At 36.1% G+C, this 21108-nt stretch overlaps 1 pseudogene; it reads right to left on the bottom strand.

Moving 5' to 3' along the window:
- Window positions 1-728: 728 nt before the first annotated feature.
- LOC101043811 (large ribosomal subunit protein uL1-like) overlaps window positions 729-21108 on the bottom strand; it is a 50961-nt pseudogene continuing 30581 nt past the window's right edge.

Here is a 21108-nt window from a genome sequence, read left to right as displayed (position 1 = left end):
TTGTACCATGTAAAAGTCAAGTAATTAAACACTGATTACTTACTGCTTTAAAAAAAGGCGCTGGGAAAAGTTGGATTCAGAAGGTCTAATTTCACACAGAACATTTCAGTGAAAATTAAGCCTTTAACTATATTCTGCCTGACTTGATCTGAAAGAAAAGGATAAGAAAAAAAGATTATAAAAGCTATTCAGTAATGTCTTTCTGCAACAGAGCTTTGGGAGGTTACAAACAGCTGCTGGTAATTCATTTAGTCATTTTTCCCCAAACAGCATTTGGATTCCCCTTCAAAATTTGGCTGCAACTCTTTAGTTTCATTATTCTTTCCAAATAAAAGGGCTCCTCCCTTCTCTCTTGGCACCCGTTGAAATGTTTTAGCTCCCTAGAAACAGCTAATTTCTAATAAAGTTTGGATACATGGTAAACCCCATTTTACCTGATGTTGTTTTATTTCCCATACACTAAAAAAAGGAAATTTTCCCCCAGAGTTTTAATTTTGACCTATTTCAAATTTGTAGTCTTTAATCAGAATAATTAAAATTTAAAAACATTTAAGTTGTTCTTCCTTCTACCACACCTTACTCTCCAATTTATCTCAGTGGTTAGCATGTAGACAAATCTCAGAGATGACACAGGTGCTAAAATTATTTTTGCTGAAAAGCATCTCAAAAAAATTCTTTTTTTTTTTTTTTTTTTTTTTTGGTAGCAGTAGAATTTATTCAAAGGTGCCTTAATATAGGTGCTGGGGCTTGCCCATGATGTTCTTGATATATAAGGCCTGGATATTCTGCCAGTTTTTCTTGAGCAATGACACCAAGAAGGTGACAGCCAGGTGAATGAATGTTCTATACAAGCTCCTCATCTGTCATCTTCACGTGGCCAACAGCCACAGCCACACATAACACTTTCTTTATTTGAAACTTGATTGTGGACTTCACCTCGTCCACTTTGGCCGTCATGTTTTCGTTCTGTGTGAGCAGGGAAAATAGCTTTCTTGCCTTATTTAGAGCTGGGCCGAGGATTCCTAGGATCCTCTTGATCAGAGATTCTGAGGCCAAAAATGCATCATACTTCTTGGCTAGCTTCTTGACTAGTTTCTTATTTTTGTTGATATTTTTTCAGCACCTCGATGTCCATGTGAGAGATATCCACGGCCTTGCACTCGTCACAGTGTTGCTGGTCCCCCAGGACACACATGGAGAACTTGGGGCGGGGAGTGGACTTCAGCCTGACGGTGTTGAGAGGCGCTTGTCTTTCTGGGGGTCAGAGTTCAAGTGGATCTGCAACTCCACCGTCTCCAGGAACTTCCGGCGCTTGCCGGCGCTCCCTTGCAGGACTTCCGGTGCTGCCTCGTGCAGGGTGTCGCGAGAGACTTCGCTGCTTATGGCTTCTCACGGTGCCCTACCAGAGAAGAGACACATCTCATTTTTTTATACCTCTTACTCACTCGCTCTTTCTGTTATAGGGAAGGCATTTTTTTTCCTATTTCATAGATGAGATTAAGGAATATCTAACAGAAATAATTATACTGCTTGTTAAAATTTAATTCATATCTTGGGACTATCATCTGTTCACACGAACAGATAAGATTATTTTCTTTCGTCTGGGCTTAAATGTGCCACATTGATGAAATATTTTCTTAATTGTTTCTAAGAATTTCTACCTTACAGAGAGAATGAATCAGTTTAGTTTATTAATCCCTACTGAAACACAAACATACTTATGTGAGCTTATGTATGCATAACTATTTCACTAGGTTAAATAGTATTGGGGAAATTTTTTTGTAGCAATGAATAAGAAGAAAAGGATAGTTTCAAATAACATATGAGCTACTCGAACACCTTTGAAGATGCTGCTGGTGAAATTTGTTGTAGTTGAAAGGAAAATTTTGATTCCTAAATAGGTAATGTTAAATATGAGCCCTTTTCCTCTCACATACTTTTCTTAATGCTGCTGCTTTAAAAAAATTGACAAATAAAAATTGCGTATATTTATCATGTGCAACACGATGCTTTGGAATATATGTACATTGTGGAATGGCTCAATCCAGCTAATTAATATATGCATTACTTACCATCTTTTGTGGTGAGAACACTTAAAATCTACTGTCTTAGTGATTTTCAAAATAGAATACATTGTTATTTACTGTAGTCACTATTTTGTACAATAGATAACTTTACCTTATTTCTCCTGTGTAATTGGCATTTTTTATCTTTTGACCAACAACTCCCCAATTTCCCATATTCCAGCTTTTGGTAATCACCATTGTAGTACCTGTTTCTATGAGTTCAATGTCTTTAGATTCCATATATGAAGAGATCATGTGGCATTTGTCTTTTGTACTTGGCTTACTCACCTACAGGATTTCCTTCTTTTTTACTGCTGAGTGGTGTTCTCTTGTGTGTGTGTACCACATTTTCTTTGTCCCTTCATCTGTTGATGGACACTTAGGTTGATTCTATATCTTCTATATCTCAGCTATTGTGAATAATGCTGCAATAAACATGAGAGTATAGATATTCTAACATACTAAAAGTCTGATTTCATTTCTTTTGAATATATACTCAGAAATGGAATTACTGGATTATATGGCAGCTGTATTTTTAATTTTTTGAGGAATGTTCATGCTGTTTTCCTTAATGTCTGTACTAATTTACATTCCTGTCAGTAGTGTGAAAGCATTCCCTTTTACTCTCCAACACTTTATCTTTTGTCTTTTAGACAATTGCCATTCTAACAGATATGAGGAGGTGTCTTATTGTGCTTTAAATGTGTACTTCCCTGCTGATTAATGATGTTATGGATTTTTCATATACCTGTTGACTATTTTCATGTCTGATTTTGAGAAATGTCCAGTAAGGTCATTTTCCCATGTTTAACTGAGTTTTCCGAATTTCTTATATGTTTTGGATATTAACTTCTTATCAAATATGTGATTTGTATTTTTTTTCCCTCATTATGTTAAGTCGTCTCTTTACTCTGTTGATTGTTTCTTTTGCTGTGAAGAAGTTTTTAGTTTAATGTAATCCCTTTTGTTTATTTTTGCTTTTGTTGCCTGCACAGTGCTGGTTTTTTGGTTACTTTTATTTTCATTTATTTTCTCAACACATGTGAAATGTTGAGAATTGTAGTTGAGTCCAAGATGATTTTAATGGATCTGGGTTGCTAAACTTCTTTATTTTAGTAACAATAAGATTATAAACATACGACTATAAAATAATATTTTTAAAGGTGATATTTTAAATGAAACTATTTTAAATACTGCATAGTGTTAACCATGAACATAAATTCAAAATCCATTGAATAGTTCTTTTTTGTGTAAAGCTTGTTACACCCTGGCTAAGAAACCACTCTTCAATGGTAAACTCCCACCTGAGAGGCAAGTGGAAAGAAAAGTTGGTTCTTTTGTGAAGAAAAATGATAGCATCAGAGGAGTGTTAATACAGTTTTAAATATTATTAGTGGAAATACATCCTGTGCCAGTAGGCCTTTTAACTTAGATTCTTTATTTTGAAGCATTTGGATCTAACTTTTGTGCATTTCCAGAGATTATAGATTTCAGTGTTCCCATGGGTGTCACATGCAAAAGGAGAGTAAGATATTGCTTCTGTGATGTGCTAAAGTGGAAAAACGACCATTTTCTAATGAAGAAATGCAATCCTTGGTTTCACCAAGAAAAACAATGTGATCATAAATAGGTTTATATTAGAGAGAATTCCACTGGAAATCCTTTGCCTGAATGACCTTCGGAAAAACATAAGGCAGCAATGTGGGTGGTATCTTTGCTGATTCCCTGGCAGAAAGAATGAAACAGGAACTAGGAGTCAGGAGTACTTCATCTGGCATAGAATCCCAATCTTATCTTCATTCTGACAGCATCTCCTTTTACTTGTTAAAATAAAAATATCGATCCTAAATTTTAATATAGTTCAAAGGGTCCATATAAAGATGAGGACATTTCCTTGGCTTATGTTCTTTCTGCTTTTGATCCATCTGTGAATGCACAAAATGCCTTAATTATTTTATTTTTGAAGTTAGCATTATCTAACTTGGTAACATGGCCCAGTAATATATAAAACACTCACATAATCAGGAGGAATATTTTCCACGAAAATGCCTGTTAAAATAGCCACGTAGTCACTTAAATTTCTTTTAAAAGTCATGCTTGCTGATGATTTCAGACTTGGAACCTTATTAAACATTAATCAAAAGAAAGAAAAACTCAAATGCAAGTGACTTTCTTTGTAAATTACAATTGTATTTTGCCAAGACTATGCCTCTGAATATGTAAAACAAAGTGGGAAACATAATCATTGATCGGGTTCATTTATTTGTTCAACATCAAAATCTTTGTGTTAATTCATGTCTAATTACAACATAAATCTTTTCAGCTGAAAAAAGTTGTTTTTATGGTAAAAAGAGCAAATAACATATCTAGAATAAATTGAAAAACAAAAGTTTTCAATTTACTCTGCAATCCAAGAATTTGAGGAATGTGATTAAATTTGTGAAAAGGTTTCTTATAGTGACTTAAAGATACCAGACTCACAATAATACAGTCCTTATTGGATAAAAAAGAAAATAGGCCGGGCGCGGTGGCTCAAGCCTGTAATCCCAGCACTTTGGGAGGCCGAGGCGGGTGGATCACGAGGTCAAGAGATCGAGACCATCCTGGTCCACATGGTGAAACCCCGTCTCTATTAAAAATACAAAAAACTAGCTGGGCATGGTGGCGCGTGCCTGTAATCCCAGCTACTCAGGAGGCTGAGACAGGAGAATTGCCTGAACCCAAGAGGCGGAGGTTGCGGTGAGCCGAGATCACGCCATTGCACTCCAGCCTGGGTAACAAGAGCGAAACTCCGTCTCAAAAAAAAAAAAAAGAAAATATTCTGGCTATAATACCCAGATTATTTGGGCAGTAGTGGTTGAAACAAATAGAGATTTATTTTACTTTTATTACAAAAGTCTCAAAATTGCTGGTGATACGTGAGTAGCTAAATTATATCAAGACCAGCATTAGACTTTCTTTTATGGTTCTTAAATAAAAGTTTTCAGTTTAGGAATGTAGTTTCCATTCAAGGCTGAAAAAATAGATGGGTGAATAGAAGATAAAGACTACATCAGTTATCAGTCTTTCTTTTCAGAAGGAAAGTGTGTTTTTTCAGATATATCCCAGCAGATGTCTGCCTAAGTCTCATTTTCCAGAACTCTATTGCATGATCGTTACTCCCTGCCTGCCCTGGAGGCTGGGAGAGAAAGGCTGTAAATTGTGTTGGGTTCCCTCAGCCTCCAGGGTGAAGGTAAGCAAGAGAAAGAAAGCTGGAAATGGGTGTAGGGTGACCTTCATGTATGACTTGATGCAGGTATTTTATTTTTCGCTCCTTAAAAAAATTATAAAACAAGACACTGCCCAAAATTGGCAAATAGAATTTAAAAAAAAAACCTCACATTTCAATACCGTAACATAGTAACTAATGGGTGTATTTTATTCTAAGCCTCTATAGTCACATGTGGTTTTTTTGTTTTTGTTTCGTTTTGTTTTGTTTTGTTTATTTGTTTGTTTTGAAACAGACAGTCTTGCTCTGTCACCCAGGCTGGAGTGCAGTGGCATGATCTCGGCTCACTGCAATCTCCACTTCCCAGGTTCAAGCAATTCTCCTGCTTCAGCCTCCCAAGTATCTGGGACTACAGGCGTGTTCCATCATGCCTGGCTAATTTTTTGTATTGTTAGTAGAGACAGGGTTTTACCGTGTTAGCCAGGATGATCCCGATCTCCTGACCTCGTAATCGTCCCACCTCGGCCTCCCAAAGTGCTGGGATTACAGGCATGAGCCACCGCGCTTGACAGTCATATATTTTTAAACCTGATTAATAACACTATGTTACAATGTTACAATTTTATAGTCTCTTTTATTTTGCAAGGTACAAAAGGCTTTTCAACATTTGTAAATAGTCTTTTAAACCAACATTTTTAATAACTATTCAGTAGGTAGACCTATCCTTGTGTTCTTAGTAATCTCATATTGTCAATGCATGTTATTTTTACATTTCTTCATATTTTGGTTGCTATTGTTAACAAAATTTTAATCTAAAGCATATTAGGGACCTCCTGAGTTCTTTCCATGACTAAGGAGTATCTTAGAGATGTTAGTGAGCAAATATGGCAAAGAGCCAGAGGAGGGGTAGTTAAAATGCAACCAGATACAAATCGGTGAAATACTGGGAAGGCTTCTGAAAAACAAGAGCTGAAAAACATTGAAGCATAGTACTGTGGGGGGCAGAGGAGTCATCTTTACAGAATGTTATCTAGAAAACTCCTATGCAAGGTGATTTAATTTCTATTAAGACTGGAGCTGGGAGACTAAACTGGATGGCTTTTCAAAGTTCCTTTGAAGCCTGTGTATCTAGGGTCACATTTCATTTATTTATAATTCTTGTTTATATATTATGAGCATTTTTTTTTTTTTTTTTGAGACAGAGTCTCACTCTGTCACCAGGTACCAGGCTGGAATGCAGTAGTGCGACCTCAGCTCACTGCAACCTCCGCCTCCCAGGTTCTAGCAATTCTCCTGCCTCAGCCTCCCGAGCAGCTGGGACTACAGGCGTGCACCACCATGCTCAGCTAATTTTTCCTGCATTTTTAGTAAAGACGGGGTTTCACCATGTTGGCCAGGATGGTCTCGATCTCTTGACCTCGTGATACAAGCACCTTTTATAAAAAATGATTTTCTTATATCTAAGAGTTCTTAGAAGTTGCCGATACTATGATTTACTACAGAAAAATAATTATTTTTTGGTAAGTGCTTTGGAGCATTTAGTTATAAAAGAAAATAAACTATTATCTATACTAAGCTTGTATAGCATTAATGAAAAGAAAAGCAGTAAAAAATGATTAAAAATACAAATTGAAATTAAACACAGTTCTTCCAAAATTACACACCAAAGGATTTCACTAACTTGAGAGTTGCAAAAGAAAAGTCATGAATAGAATGTAACAATTTGATAGTATTTAAAATAATTCCTTCTTTAAATAATAGGCTAGATGAAACCCGTCAAATGGCATTGTATGCAACCCTGTGGGAAGGTTTTCTATAATTCAGCTCTAAGATTAGATATATATGGAACTATTACCATGGTAACTATTTTCGAAGCTAACAAAAGTGTAAAAAATATGGACTAAAAAATACTTACAAAACCTCCACCAAGACAGTAAATTTTCCCTGTCTTAAAAAAAAAAGTTGTTGAAAAAAGCAAAAGCTCTCAGACAAATAGACTACTTTGTTGTTATAGAGAACACTTGTTTTCAGCTGGTTTCCTTTTTTGTGGCATGTAAAGCTTCCCTTCAGGGTAAGAGTGAGATTTATCCTGATTCATAAAGGGAGGAAAGGGTTTAGTGAAAGTGAAATTTGTGGAATGCACACACTTTTAAAATATAGTTTCTTTCCTAACTTAACCCTAAATCATAAACAATTTATATTGTTCCCTCCTTTCTTGTAGAACAGACAAAAGTATAATGCAGTACTGGTAATTTATAACTGCTGGAATTTTTTTTTTTTTTTTTTTTTTTTTAGACAGAGTCTCACTTTGTCACCAGGAGCCAGGTTGGAGTGCAGTGGCGAGATCGCAGCTTACTGCAACCTCTGCCTCCCGGGTTCAAGCAATTCTCCTGCCTCAGCCTCCCGAGTAGCTGGGACTACAGGTGCATGCCACCACACCCAGCTAATTTTCGTATTTTTAGTAGAGACGGGGTTTCACCATGTTGGACAGGATGGTCTTGATCTCCTGACCTTGTGATCCACCCCCAGCGGCCTCCCAAAGTGCTGGGTTTACAGGCATGAGCTACCATGCCCGCCCAGGAATCAAAAAAAAAAAAAAAAAAAACTGTTGTAATTTTTTTTCTGAAAGATTCCCTGAAAATTATTTTGTATCTTATTTTCTTTTGGAGGTAAAGTAGGTTTTTTTTTTGTGATACCCTTTAAGAAATTAGTGTTAATTTTCAAATAGAGCTGTAAAAAAATAGAGATAGGGATTTGCAATGGAAGACAAATTTTACAAGCAGTTTGCAAGAAAAATGGAAACCTTCTCAGTCCATTGGATTAATGCCTCATATCACTTGAGAAATACTACCAATCAGATATTGTTTCACAAGATGGAATGTAGTATCTTGAATGTAGCAAAGGGAATAGAGAGGCTAAATCTAAAATAATTCATTTCTGATTCCTTAACAGAACATTTACAAAAAGTTAAGTGTATAGTCCACTGAGAAGTAGTAGTTTCCATCCCTCAGTGCTGCTGGTCTCTTGTTGGAGTCAAAGACAAAAGCACTCAGTCTTTCTGTTATTTATTTATTTAAGACAGAGTTTTGCTCTTGTTACCCACGCTGGAGTGCAGTGGCACAATCTTTCTGTTATTTTTATCAGCATCACAGTATCTTTCTTCTTCACTGTAAAAGCTTCTCAGCACAAAACAGGTGGTGCTTGACCAGGCTTCCTCTTTAACCAATATACACTACAATTCAGTTTAAAACAGATACACTGGGCTGGCTATTGTACAGCATGAATAATTGCTGAGTTATTCAAGCACAATGGGCAGAAGGCATACGAGAATTTTGCACAGTACCCCTTTAAACCCTGTGGCATTGGTACAAATGGCCTGTAAAGGATATACATTAGGTCACCCTGACATAAAATAAAGATAGGGGAGCACCCATTTTAAGCACAAAATAATGAAGTGGAGGATGTGCATAGTGACAGAAGCTACCCCACAAAAGAATCATCGAAAGTAAAAAGAGTTCAGGCTGTGTGTCTTGTCCAAGCAAAAGTCAGACTGTCATCGATGGCTGTATTAGTCCATTTTCACACTACTATGAAGCTACTACCCAAGACTGAGTAATTTATAAAGAAAGAAGTTATTGACTCACAGTTCTGTATGGCTAGGGAGGACTCAGGAACTTACAGTCATGGTGAAAGGGGAAACAGTCACCTACTTCACGAGGCATCAGGAAAGAGAAGAGTGAGGAGTGAAAAGGGAAGAACCCTTAATGAAACCATCAGATCTTGTGAGAACTCACTATTATGAGAACAGCATAGGGACATCGGCCCTTCTGATCCAATCACCTACTACTGGGTTCCTCCCTTGATACATAAGGATTATGGGGATACAATTTTAAATTAGATTTGGGTGGGGACACAGAGCCAAACCATACCAGTGGCATTATGCCTTCATTCACAGATATTTATTTACACCTAAGATTCCAGGTAATGTGCAGTGGGATGTACATTGGAAATACAGTGGTAAGTAATACAACGTCCCTGCCCTCACAGAGCATACAATCATCTGAAAGGAGATATAGGTTAAACAAAAATTCATTATGTTAGGATTCTAATAAAGAAATTATTATTTGCTATTTCATTAAATCACAAACATAGTTTGGTAACAACATTCCCATTTTACAAACAGATAAAATGAGACGCAGAGAGAGTTCATCACAAATCTGTAAAACAGAGGCAGAATTTGAACCAAATTTTATACATTTCTATATACTGTTTGTCTGTCTGTCTGTCTATCTAGCTATCTTTCTTTGTCAATATTTTTCAAGAATTTTCTTTGTCTCTAATGGGAAAACACAAGTAAACAGAAAAATAACCATGAAATTAATAATTGCTACATTAATAACTTAAAGTATAAATAACTCAAAAAAGATGAATTTAGAGGCTCAGGAAGGAGCTGCTAAGTGGGCTGGAAAAGTCAGAATGCTTTCACGGAAGAATGATTGGGCAACTCTTATTACTGTCACATCTTAGAATTTCTTTACAACTTACACTATCTCCATAATAATCTTGGAATGAAAGTACATGATAGACTCAATATTTCCATTGTTATATAGATATTTAAACAAATAGAATAAAAACCACAGATTCCAATCTTGCAAATGAAATTCATGTCAGGTTAAGGAAATAATAGCTATGATTTCTCTGTACTTACTGTGGCCAGCCCAATTACTTTATATTCGGTCCTTCTAACAACCAGATGAGGCCAGTATTATTGTTAACCCTATTTCTTACAGGAGGAAACTAAAGCCTAAATCAATAAGGTAACTTGGTTAAGGTCACACACATAATAAGTACAGGAGTTGGGGTCCCAACCTGGATCTGTTTACCCATGCTTTAGTTATCCCATGATGAAAATAATTTGACCAATTTCATTTTGACATGAATGAGAGCTAAATACATTTTTGACAAAATTATTAATTTATTGGTTTAGGGATTAAGGTACATTTGATTTCATTTCCACATTTTTTTTCCCCTTCTGAGGCATCGAAAAGTCTCCTTTCTTTGGGCACACAAACTGTATTTTTCCTTCACGAAGTAGAGAAAATTGTTAATCTCATTTCTCACCTGCCAAATCCCTACTGTCCTCTGCTATGGGAAAAGAATTGCACATTTGAAGTAAGTCACATAGGCCAGAATAATAGTTACATTTTCCAATGGCCTTTGCATTAGATATGGGCTTGCATTTCAGTTTTGCCATAGGATCATGGAATGTGCAAGGCATGCCACTTCTGGGTCTTCACCTTGAAGAGAAAGAGTGTGCACATATACACCCTTCCACCTATTTTTCCATTTTTCACATGCTCAGATGTGGTTAGGAGCCATTTTGTAAAAAGTGAAACAGAACAAGCTTAATGGTGGTTAAAAAAGAAACCAGAAAAGAGTCAGTAATTCTGACCCCATGGTCCCAGCGTCACAGATCTGATCTGTTCCACCTGAACTGTGACATTAAAGAGAAATACACTTCTATAATATCTTCATAAAATAACTGCTAATTGGGGTCTTCTATCTAAAGTCATCCTTTTATTCTACCTATCAAGTGCTTACCTGTGGTAATCCTACTCTCTCTTCCGTATCATCAGGTTTTCACTCTCAGAATTTCTCCATCATACAAACATGCTGCTATTCCTACTGTACTAAAAAATCTTCTCACAAACCCACTTTCTCCTCCAACTACCATTTCTCTGATGCTCTTTGTGAATAAACTACTTGTTATCAATTCTAGTGAGGTTACTCCTATCAATACCCCTAAGTTGCTCTTGTGAAGTTTGCTGATGACTGCCATATCACTAAATCCAAGATTCACTTTACACTTCTGCCTTTGCACGTTTGCCTCCAATTTTTTTCTGCTTTGAACAATTCTTCCCCTAGATATTATTAGTTTATTCCTCACTCCCTTCAGTGTTTTCTCCAATGTCATCTTCCCTGTGAAGCTTTCCTCAACTGCCGTATGTAAAGTCCTCAACCCTGCCACAATTTCTAACCCTCTTCACTGTCTCATTTTTTCTCTGTAGTAAATTTTTCTCTGTAATAAATTACATTTATTCCCATCTACAGCATGGTTTAGTCTATTTATTTACTACTTAGCCTAATACTCAATAAGAAAATAAGTGTCATGGGACAAGCATTTTATCTGCTGCATTCACTGTTGTATCCCCAGGACCTAGAACATTACAGGTTATACAGTAGGTGTTGAATGACTGAATGAATGAACAGATACTTGTTGAGGATCTGTTAGGTGTTATTCACCTTGATAGGTGCTATGGGTACAAAGTGAACAAGATAGATGGAGGCTTCTCTTTTAAAATATTTGGGATATAGATCAGAAGAAAGATATTAATTCACTCAATTTCTGTGCAACATGAAAAATGCTGTTAGGGTATAATAGGAACATTCAGAATAACTGAACCTAAATTTGAGGGATCAAGGAGGACAGTGATATCAAACTAAGAAAGAGAGTGATAGTAATCTTGGAACTTTGAGTGGAAGTTATCCTTGAGAGGTGAATGGGACGGGGAGAGGGACATTTGTCCAGGCAAAAGCAGTGGGTCAAGTAATGGTATGTTGGAAGACCTTTAAAAATTCAGTATACAGTGGAATGTGGGGTATAAAATAAAAGTAGTGAGAGAAGAGATGGAGTTATGTATAAGTTAAGGTTAGGAATTCAAATGACAGACTACTTGATTTTGAAGCTTTACTGTGCCACTTGCTCATCACTGGGTGTGCTATTTGGTATCTCTGTGCTTCAGTTTATTTATCTGTGAAATCTAGACAAGGTTTTCTCACTTGGTGTTTTGAATATTCAATAAGGGATGAATTAAAGAAAATTGGTATAGGGTCTGATAAGTCCTCAATAAATGTTAGTTGCTGCTGTTGTTTGACTTGTGGTATAAACAGGGAAGAGATCATTATGATTCTTGCAAGGCATGGCAGGGAACTAGATACCCCATCTACTCCTGACAACTTTTGAGACGTTATTATTGCTAGTTTAATTATTTTTCTATCGTTATTATTACAAATTAATACCTTTTTGTTTCCCAGAATCATATCCATGATATTGAAGAGAAAATTGATGTCCTGGCCTCATGTCTGCTTAAAGAAGGGTCAGGGGTCAAGGAGGAAGAAGAGAATTGTACCCTGTTTTAATTAAAGCCCTTTTTGAAAGCACAATTCATTTTACCCACAGAGACGTATTTTAGGGGTATATTTGTGGTGAAATATACAATAAAGTTCAAAAATGACAAGCAATTAAAATAAGACAAATAATGTATATAATCATAAGTATTTTTAATTATATTTGAACCTACATTTTATCAAAATATATGTGTTTTTAATGGTCACCTGATGTTTGTTAAAATGAAATTCTGGGACAGTATTACAATGTGTCTCCCTCATCTCCCGCCTGTAGCTTTTACCTGTTCTAGGAAAGACACAATCTGAGTAATTCAGTGCTTTTGGGAGTCTGAATCATTGGAATGATTACCTTAATTCTCCATTAAAAGAAAGCTATCTTAAAAAGGACCTTCTTTGACACGTGTCTGCGTTTTTTTAAAGAATAGATAAAAGAGGTATTTAGTGTAATTATTGACTTTTATTGCATTACACAATATGGAGTGATAAAGGCCAAAATCCCAGCGATTTAGGAAACCTTAGTGCACACTGTTTTCTGGTCACTTAGTAGGCAATCCTTATTTACCATTAATTAAATGTCAACTTTGCAAGTATTCAGCAGTGAAATTGAGCATTTATTTGTAAAAAGGATTATTTTCTAGCTTCATTAAATTCTTTGTGTTTTCTGTTGTTCATTTGTCGCATTGTCTGCTTTTGGCACGAAAGTGTCAATAGGCGTAACAAAGTTTAAATGGATGTGGGATGCCAACTGCTTCTCTAATTCTGGCATGAGAAAGAACCTCCTGTGAGAAGAGCTGCCTCCTGAAGCATTTCGTTAGCTCTCATTGGCTGGAACTCATGTCATAGTACAGGAGAGCAGCCAACAAATGAGTAGGCAACCTGCCATCTAAACAGATGGGTATGGGTTTGACAGCCAAGGGGCCAAGTATATACAGCAAATATAGGTATCAGGGTTTCATTTCCAACTGAGAGTTCTGAAAAGTCTGTTTGTCCTGTTACCATGTAAGTTGCCATGACAGTTGTGATCAGTTTTTAAAGGCACGAATGAAATTAAATACTTATTCTAATAAACATTTCAATATTTTTATTTGATTAGTTATTGAAGACAACAAGAAAAATGGAAAATAAAAGTAAGAAAAGAAGTATTTAAAAAAACTAATCTGAAAAATTATATTTTACATGGATATGCTATATGTTCACGTGATGAAGGCAAAACTTTCATAACACCTTTGTATTTCCCCCTTAAAATCTAACTCTTCTGAGAGCAAGAACTTTGATGGTATGTTTATGATAAACATACAACAAAACAATAAATTACAGGCCATTAAATAAAAGTCTATAAGGGAGGAGAGAGGGCTTGTAAGTCTTACTATTGCTGCTTCTCTCAGTGTTAAATAGGTGTTCAGTAAATGCTTGTGGAAAGAATGTATAGTTAATATAATTGTCTGGGTACAGCATAACATTTGCTAATCATGTTAAATAAACTCAATGTAATGTAAAACTTAAGATGTTCTAAATACTGAATTCAATTGAACCTCTTAGTAAATTAGAGGATGCCTATTAAAACATCATGTTGTTCTCCTTAAATATATAGAATTAAAAATAAAAGTTAAAAAAACCCTTCAAGTCTAGGTATACAAATATTTCAATTAAATCTATGCTGACGTAAAATTTGCAGTTGGAAAGATAGTCAGAGTCAGAGATATCAGACTAATCCCATGTTTATTTTAAATATATACAGACCAATAAATATAGAAATAATTTCAGACATAGGCTAATATCCACACAAATGTTTTCTAGGTTTGTCCACTGAGATGTACTCAAAGCAGTGACACCCCAGTAGCAATAAGCATACCAGGCACCGTAATCTTGGTTTCCAAACACCATTTGCCAATAAAAAGAGATAAAATTTCTTAGAGAAACGACTGATTCTAGGGATGGGGCAGGGTATATACAGGATGAGCCTGGTGCAGTAAGAAAGTACACAAGAAAGAAAAAAAAAGAAGGAGTAATGTCAAAAGGCATTAGAGCCAACCTAAAAGAGACACCTATGGCCAAAGCTGCGACATTCTGGCCAATAAACAAATAATGATAGTGTTGGACTACGCTAGGGTTTGAATGGATCCCCTTCAAAATTCAGGTGTTGAAACTTAAGACCAATGTGATAGTATTGATAAGGGTTGGGACTTTTTAGAGGTGATTAGGCCATGAGGGCTCCTCCGTCATAAATGAGATTAAGGCTTTTATAGAAGAATCATCACGCATTAGTCAATCCTCTTGTCCTTTAATCTATCTCCATGTGAAGACACAGCATTTCTCCTCTCTGCAAGATGCAGCAACAAGGCACTATTTAGGAAGCAAAGCGTACCCTTTACCAGATAACCAAACTTGCCAGTGCCTTGATCTTGGACTTCTCAGCCGCCAGACCATGAGAAAATACATTTCTCTTTTTTATGAACTACCTACTCTACAATATTTTGTTATAACAGCACAAAATAGACTAAAATAGATTATAATGCAGAACTCATAAATTCATACTGAGATAAATAAGTAATAAACAAACACATGGTGGAGAAGGATACATCTGTACAGAGGAATTCCAGGTAATAAATGTACACGAAATTAGGAAAATAGGATATCACAATTACAATACCACAGTTATAATTATAGTAGGCAAATTTACTGATGAACGACAAAGTTAGTGGGTAGAGCTTTAAAGAAAAACAGGATATCTGCATAGCCTCAAAATGTCTACCCTCAAATATTTATTAATTATTGCAAGTTATGTGATACTCCTTCCTCTAGGAGGGGGAGCTTACTTCCTCATTCTTTGAGTAGGGACTGAATTTAGTGAATTGCTTCCAAAGAACAGCAAATAGAAAGGGAAAAATAGTAGAAGACCTGGTAGACACTACCTTAACCAAGTGCTAAAGCTTAACATTTACCAGAAAGAAGTCAATTTGCTATTCTGTATATCATGTTATGGTGCATTGTTCTTCAAATTCATAAGCTCAGTTTAATGAGAAAATGTCAGACAATAGAGCAACAGTCTACAAAATATTTGACCTGTACTCTTCAAAAGTGTCAAGGTAATGGAAAATGACAAAAGACCAAGAAACTGCCACTGTTTTGAGGTACTTAAGGAGACATGATGACTAAACACAATACAGAATACTGGACTGAATCTATCAGGAAAAAAAAAATTAGTGGAAAACTTGGTGAAGGCTGAATAAAGTGTCTAACTCAGCTAATAGTATTGTACCACTGTTTGTTCTCAGTTTCAAAAAATGTTATATGGTTATGTAAGATGCTAACATTAGGAAAGCTGGGTGAAAGGTAGATGGGAACTTCATTTTGCTATCTTTGCAGCTTTTCTGTAAATCTAAACTTAGTTCAAAATTAAAAGTTAAAAAAGTTGTATTAAATATATCAGTTTGCTAACTTATACTTTGACTTAGATTTAGCAACAGAGAATAGAATATAAATACAGTTTTATTTTTATCATTCCATTTTTTGAAACAAAAATTCTCTGTTTTAGTATTATGAAATAAATTTAAAGTACCTTGCTAAAAACTGTTCTTCAATTCAAATATGTATGAGAAAACATTCCAATTAGGATTATTATATTCAGATCAAGCTGTAATACTAGAAATATGGTAACTTACTATTTTTTCATTCTTCAAAAACAATCAACTTTGTAGTCTTTGGTTTTACCCAAAACTGTTACAGATGGTCATGTAAAAATCACTGTTTTCTTTCCTGAATATAATGCATGTGAAAATCTAAGATGGGTTTCAAAAACTAATTTAGTCTTGAAAAGTTTTCCCTCCAAAATAACTGAAAACATATCTACTTACATTGAAATATATTTTTATAGCTAGTGAAGCTGATTGTTTTAATAAAATAATTTAAAATTGCATATTAAAAATCCCAAAATGCTCTTCAGGTCCCACCTATGAACATATCTGGAGTAGCTGGTGAGAAGAAAAATACATTGCTTCAGATCACTGAAAAATGCACAAATCTCTGAACAGACCACTACAGAAAACTTGAGTTTCTTAGACATTTTTAAGAATGAACATTTATACTGGGTTTCTTGAATAGTGGGGGTTTGAGAATGATCATTTTTGACTGGGTGTGTTTCTAGTATAAGTTCTTCTATATTTAAGCACATTGAAAATTACAGGAAAAGCTTACCCAAATCCCCAAATTCAAACTGCATTTTTCAAGAGCAAAAATGTATTACTTAAAGGAATCAATACAATTTTTAAAAGCAAATATTCTCTATTTTATCAGATTTCACCAAATTGGAAGCTTGGGGCAAGTGGGAGATTCAGTGTACTTGGATAACTTTTGGGAAATGGGTTGGTTGAGAAAAGAAGGTATCAAAGAAGAAAATGTCAGTATTCTGGATTCAAACTTCTTTATCTAACACTCAAAGTCTTTCTAGTCTGATCCAAGCTCTTTTTTTAAGTCATTCAGGTTAGAAAGTATTTTGTTGTAGGGCAAACAGGACTGATCAACTTAGCTCAACAAACAAACAAGTTTTGTTTGGAGAAGAGAATTAATTTTTAAGACCACAAGAACTCCATCCAAGCAATATAGGCAAAACTGGAAAGTGAATGGTTTATTGACAATAATAGGCAAAGTTGCTTACCAGGTGCCTGGCATAGTCCTAAATGCTTTCTATACATTGTATCATTTAGCTCTCACAACAATGTGAAGGTAATTACTGTTGGTATTTTATCTTCTATTGTACATGGAGGTTCAGTAACTTTCCCAATACTACCTTTCTTGTTAGAGGAAGAGCTGGGATTGATTCCTGGTGGCTTAGTCCCAGAGACTACCCTTTTAAACATTCTACCATGTATTTCTCTGTATGTTTGGCTCCATTTCCCACTTCATTTAGATTTCCTCTGCAGGACACTTCCTTCTGCTTTCCCATAATAACTACAGTTTGCACATGCCTTTAGTTTGCCACAGCGCTGATTTTGGTTCCATGTTCTTGCTGTTTTGCTTTCCAGAGATAAGTAGCTCAATCTCACAATGTTCCTGTTCCAAGTTTCTGGAGCAGATAATCTGATTCATTTACGTCTTTTCAGGTGTCTACTCCTGATCCAATCAGGTGAGGGAGGTAGAGAAAGGGAGAAGGGCAGGTTTGTGTAGGGTCACCCTATGCAAACAAGGCGGGTGAGAGCTATCCCTTTAAGAAAGACAGGTAGAATAGATTGTCTTCAGAAGGTGCAGTATGTTAGATGCAATGGCTAGCATCTTCCTTCACCTACTTTCCTATCTTTTTTTTTTTTTTTTTTTTTTTGAGACGGAGTTTCGCTCTTGTTACCCAGGCTGGAGTGCAATGGCGCGATCTCGGCTCACCGCAACCTCCGCCTCCCGGGTTCAGGCAATTTTCCTGCCTCAGCCTCCTGAGTAGCTGGGATTACAGGCACACGCCACCATGCCCAGCAAATTTTTTTGTATTTTTAGTAGAGACGGGGTTTCACCATGTTGACCAGGATAGTCTCGATCTCTCGACCTCGTGATCCACCCGCCAGGGCCTCCCAAAGTGCTGGGATTACAGGCTTGAGCCACCGCGCCCGGCCTTTTTTTTTTTTTATATATATATATATATATATATATATATATATATATATATATATATATCTGTTCTACAAATCCTTTGCATTTTCAGACAGATACATTCATTGGTCTCTGAATATGTTGAACCCATTTCTACATCAGTGCTTTTACTCCCTGTATTTTTCTGGCCTGGAATTTATCTGTCCTTATGATTCAAGCCTTCTGATTATTATCAGTATTTCAAGGCCCAAACTGTGTAGTACTTCCCAAACCTGCCTCCACCTCTGACCTCCTACAGAACTTGTCTTATCATATGCCTGCACTTTATCAGATTCTCTCTTGTATTATTTTTATTTTTTATTAGTACTTCATGTCTTTTCTCCTCTGCTAGGTCAATTAATCAAGACGTAGGTTTGCTGAGATCACAATCTATGTATTTATATTTGTGTTCCAACCGCAACTGTGGCAATTTTGTACATTGATTAATGTATCTATTGATTGACTGAAAAAGAGAAGATCTAAAATGCACAACTGGAACAGAAACTGGAGGCTGCTGGGCTAAGGGGAAAGCAGAGATCTTTTAAAGTTAGGTTTTCATTTTGTTTTGTGTCACTTTTTAATTTCTTTATTGGAATTAGTACAGAATGTCAATGCCTGATGAATAAAGGCTTTTCGTTTCACTTCCCCAATCCCATCTACTTCCAGGTAAATGTTGGCTGTTAGTATTTCAGCGTCTGACTATGAAACGCATTTTAAGTATTTAGGTTATTCTTGTAACTTGAGTTAACTTATGAACAAGTATAGTATTTTGTTTTCTTAAATGTTCTAATGCTGATTATAAACAGTAAAATTTTAACTTGGGATTGTAATGTGTATCAATTACACATGTAACAGTGGAATCCTGATCTAATCTGGGACTCTTGGACAAATCTTCTTAAACATTATAAACAATTCTCCATGATGTGCTTATTTCATATTGCATGCCTGTATCAAAATATCTCATGTACCCCATAAATATATATACATACTCTGTACCCACAAATATTTAAAAATAAGTAAATAAAAATACAAACAACTAAATTTTTTGCTTCATTATTTTCATTTATGTTTATATATGTGACTTCACTAGATTAACACATATTTTCAAACAAAGTTTGTTTGTTTGTTTGTTTTTTTTGAGATGGAGTTTCGCTCTTGTTACCCAGGCTGGAGTGCAGTGGCGCGATCTCGGCTCACCGCAACCTCCGCCTCCCGGGTTCAGGCAATTCTCCTGCCTCAGCCTCCTGAGTAGCTGGGATTACAGGCACGAGCCACCATGCCCAGCTAATTTTTTGTATTTTTAGTAGAGACGGGGTATCACCATGTTGACCAGGATAGTCTCGATCTCTTGACCTCGTGATCCACCCACCTCGGCCTCCCAAAGTGCTGGGATTACAGGCTTGAGCCACCGCGCCCGGCCTTCAAACAAAGTTTTTAAAAGTCATTTCAAATAATTTGATTTTATTTCCCGAACTTAATTTCTGGAAATTATTTTCTATTGGACAATATTTTTAGTCCTTCCTGAGAACTGGTAAAGTCCAAAAATGTAGAGAACTGGAGCTCCAGGGAAATCTGCCTCACAATCTAGGTGATAAGGTTTATCCTAATGGTCACTTAGGTTTAGTTCTGAGTTTTATTTGAAGTAACACTAGAGATTTTAGACCAAATACAGCCTTCCAGGGTTTTAGCCGTTCATTTGTTCAAGAAAGATTTGTAGCACAACTACTTTGTGTCATCTTTCCAGGTGTGGCCCAGAGCAAAATCATCATGTAGATCAAGCTTGTCCAGCCCAAGTCTCACAGTCTGCAGTTGGCCCAGGATGGCTTTGAATATGGCCCAACACAAATTCGTAATCTTTCTGAAAACAGTATGAGGTTTTTTTTTTGCTATCGTTACTGTACTTTATGTAATGGCTCAAGCCATTCTTCTTCATTCAGTGTGGCCCAGGGGATCCAAAAGATTGGTCACCCCTGAGCAGTACTTTGATGAAAGATTGGCAATCTTTATCAATTTTTTTCACCCCTCTCTTTATTACAAAATCACTTCATAGGCCACCATTGATGTGTCCTGATAGACCAACCTCCATGATACATCTCCACGCCTTGACGTTCTCTTGCTAGGAAGTGCTCCAAAGTTATTCTTCTTGGTTTAAACTTAGGCAATATATATATTTTTTTACAAGAAAATTTCAAATTTATGACACTTTATCTTAATAGGGTTTTTAAACTGTAAGTATCTCTGCTCAGAGTAAAAAATATATTTTACATTGTGATGTAACAAGTACATATGTTTCCAAAATTAGGGTTTCATGAAAGAATACTTGCCCTTAAATATGCAACAAAGAATTATATAGTTAATATAAAATATGATGTTATCAATAATGCAGTGCAACATTATATTTTTTTCCTTGCTTCTTTTTTTTTGAGATGGAGTTTCGCTCTTGTTGCCTGGGCTGGAGTGCAATGGCACAATCTAAGCACACTGCAACCTCCGCCCCCCGGGTTCAAGTGATTCTCCTGCCTCAGGCTTCCGAGTAGCTGGGATTACAGGCATGTGCCACCATGCTCGGCTAATTTTGTATTTTTAGCAGAGAAGGGGTTTCTCCATGTTAGTCAGGCTGGTCTCAAACTCCTTACCTGATATGACCTGCCCAGCTCAGCCTCCTAAATTGCTGGGATTACAGGCATGAGCCAACGTGCCCAGTCTGATGTCATTTTCTTAAAACACGAATCAGAAACTACTAAATTTACCTCCAGACGAAACTACCAAATTTACCTCCAGACCTATTAAAAGTTCATGCACAATAACATCGCATTTTTTAAGCATTTTTTTAATTGGAGGATGATTCTGGCATGGAAATGCTTTTTATGTACACCTCAAATTATGCAACGGAGAGGCTCACTGCTCTACACTCACCCACATTTCCCAACATTTCTACTTAGTAGTAAGAGGGTCTTCTGAGTATAACAGAGTTTGGGCTAAAGAGAAGGACCAGATAAGGGAAGCTTACAGCCTTAAGATGTCTTTTAATTC

This window comes from Saimiri boliviensis, chromosome 11 (assembly GCF_048565385.1).
Source record: "Saimiri boliviensis isolate mSaiBol1 chromosome 11, mSaiBol1.pri, whole genome shotgun sequence".
In the NCBI taxonomy this organism is placed as follows: Eukaryota; Metazoa; Chordata; class Mammalia; order Primates; family Cebidae; genus Saimiri; species Saimiri boliviensis.
The sequence above is the reverse complement of the archived record's forward strand: the minus strand, read 5'-3'. Positions and strand labels throughout refer to the sequence as shown.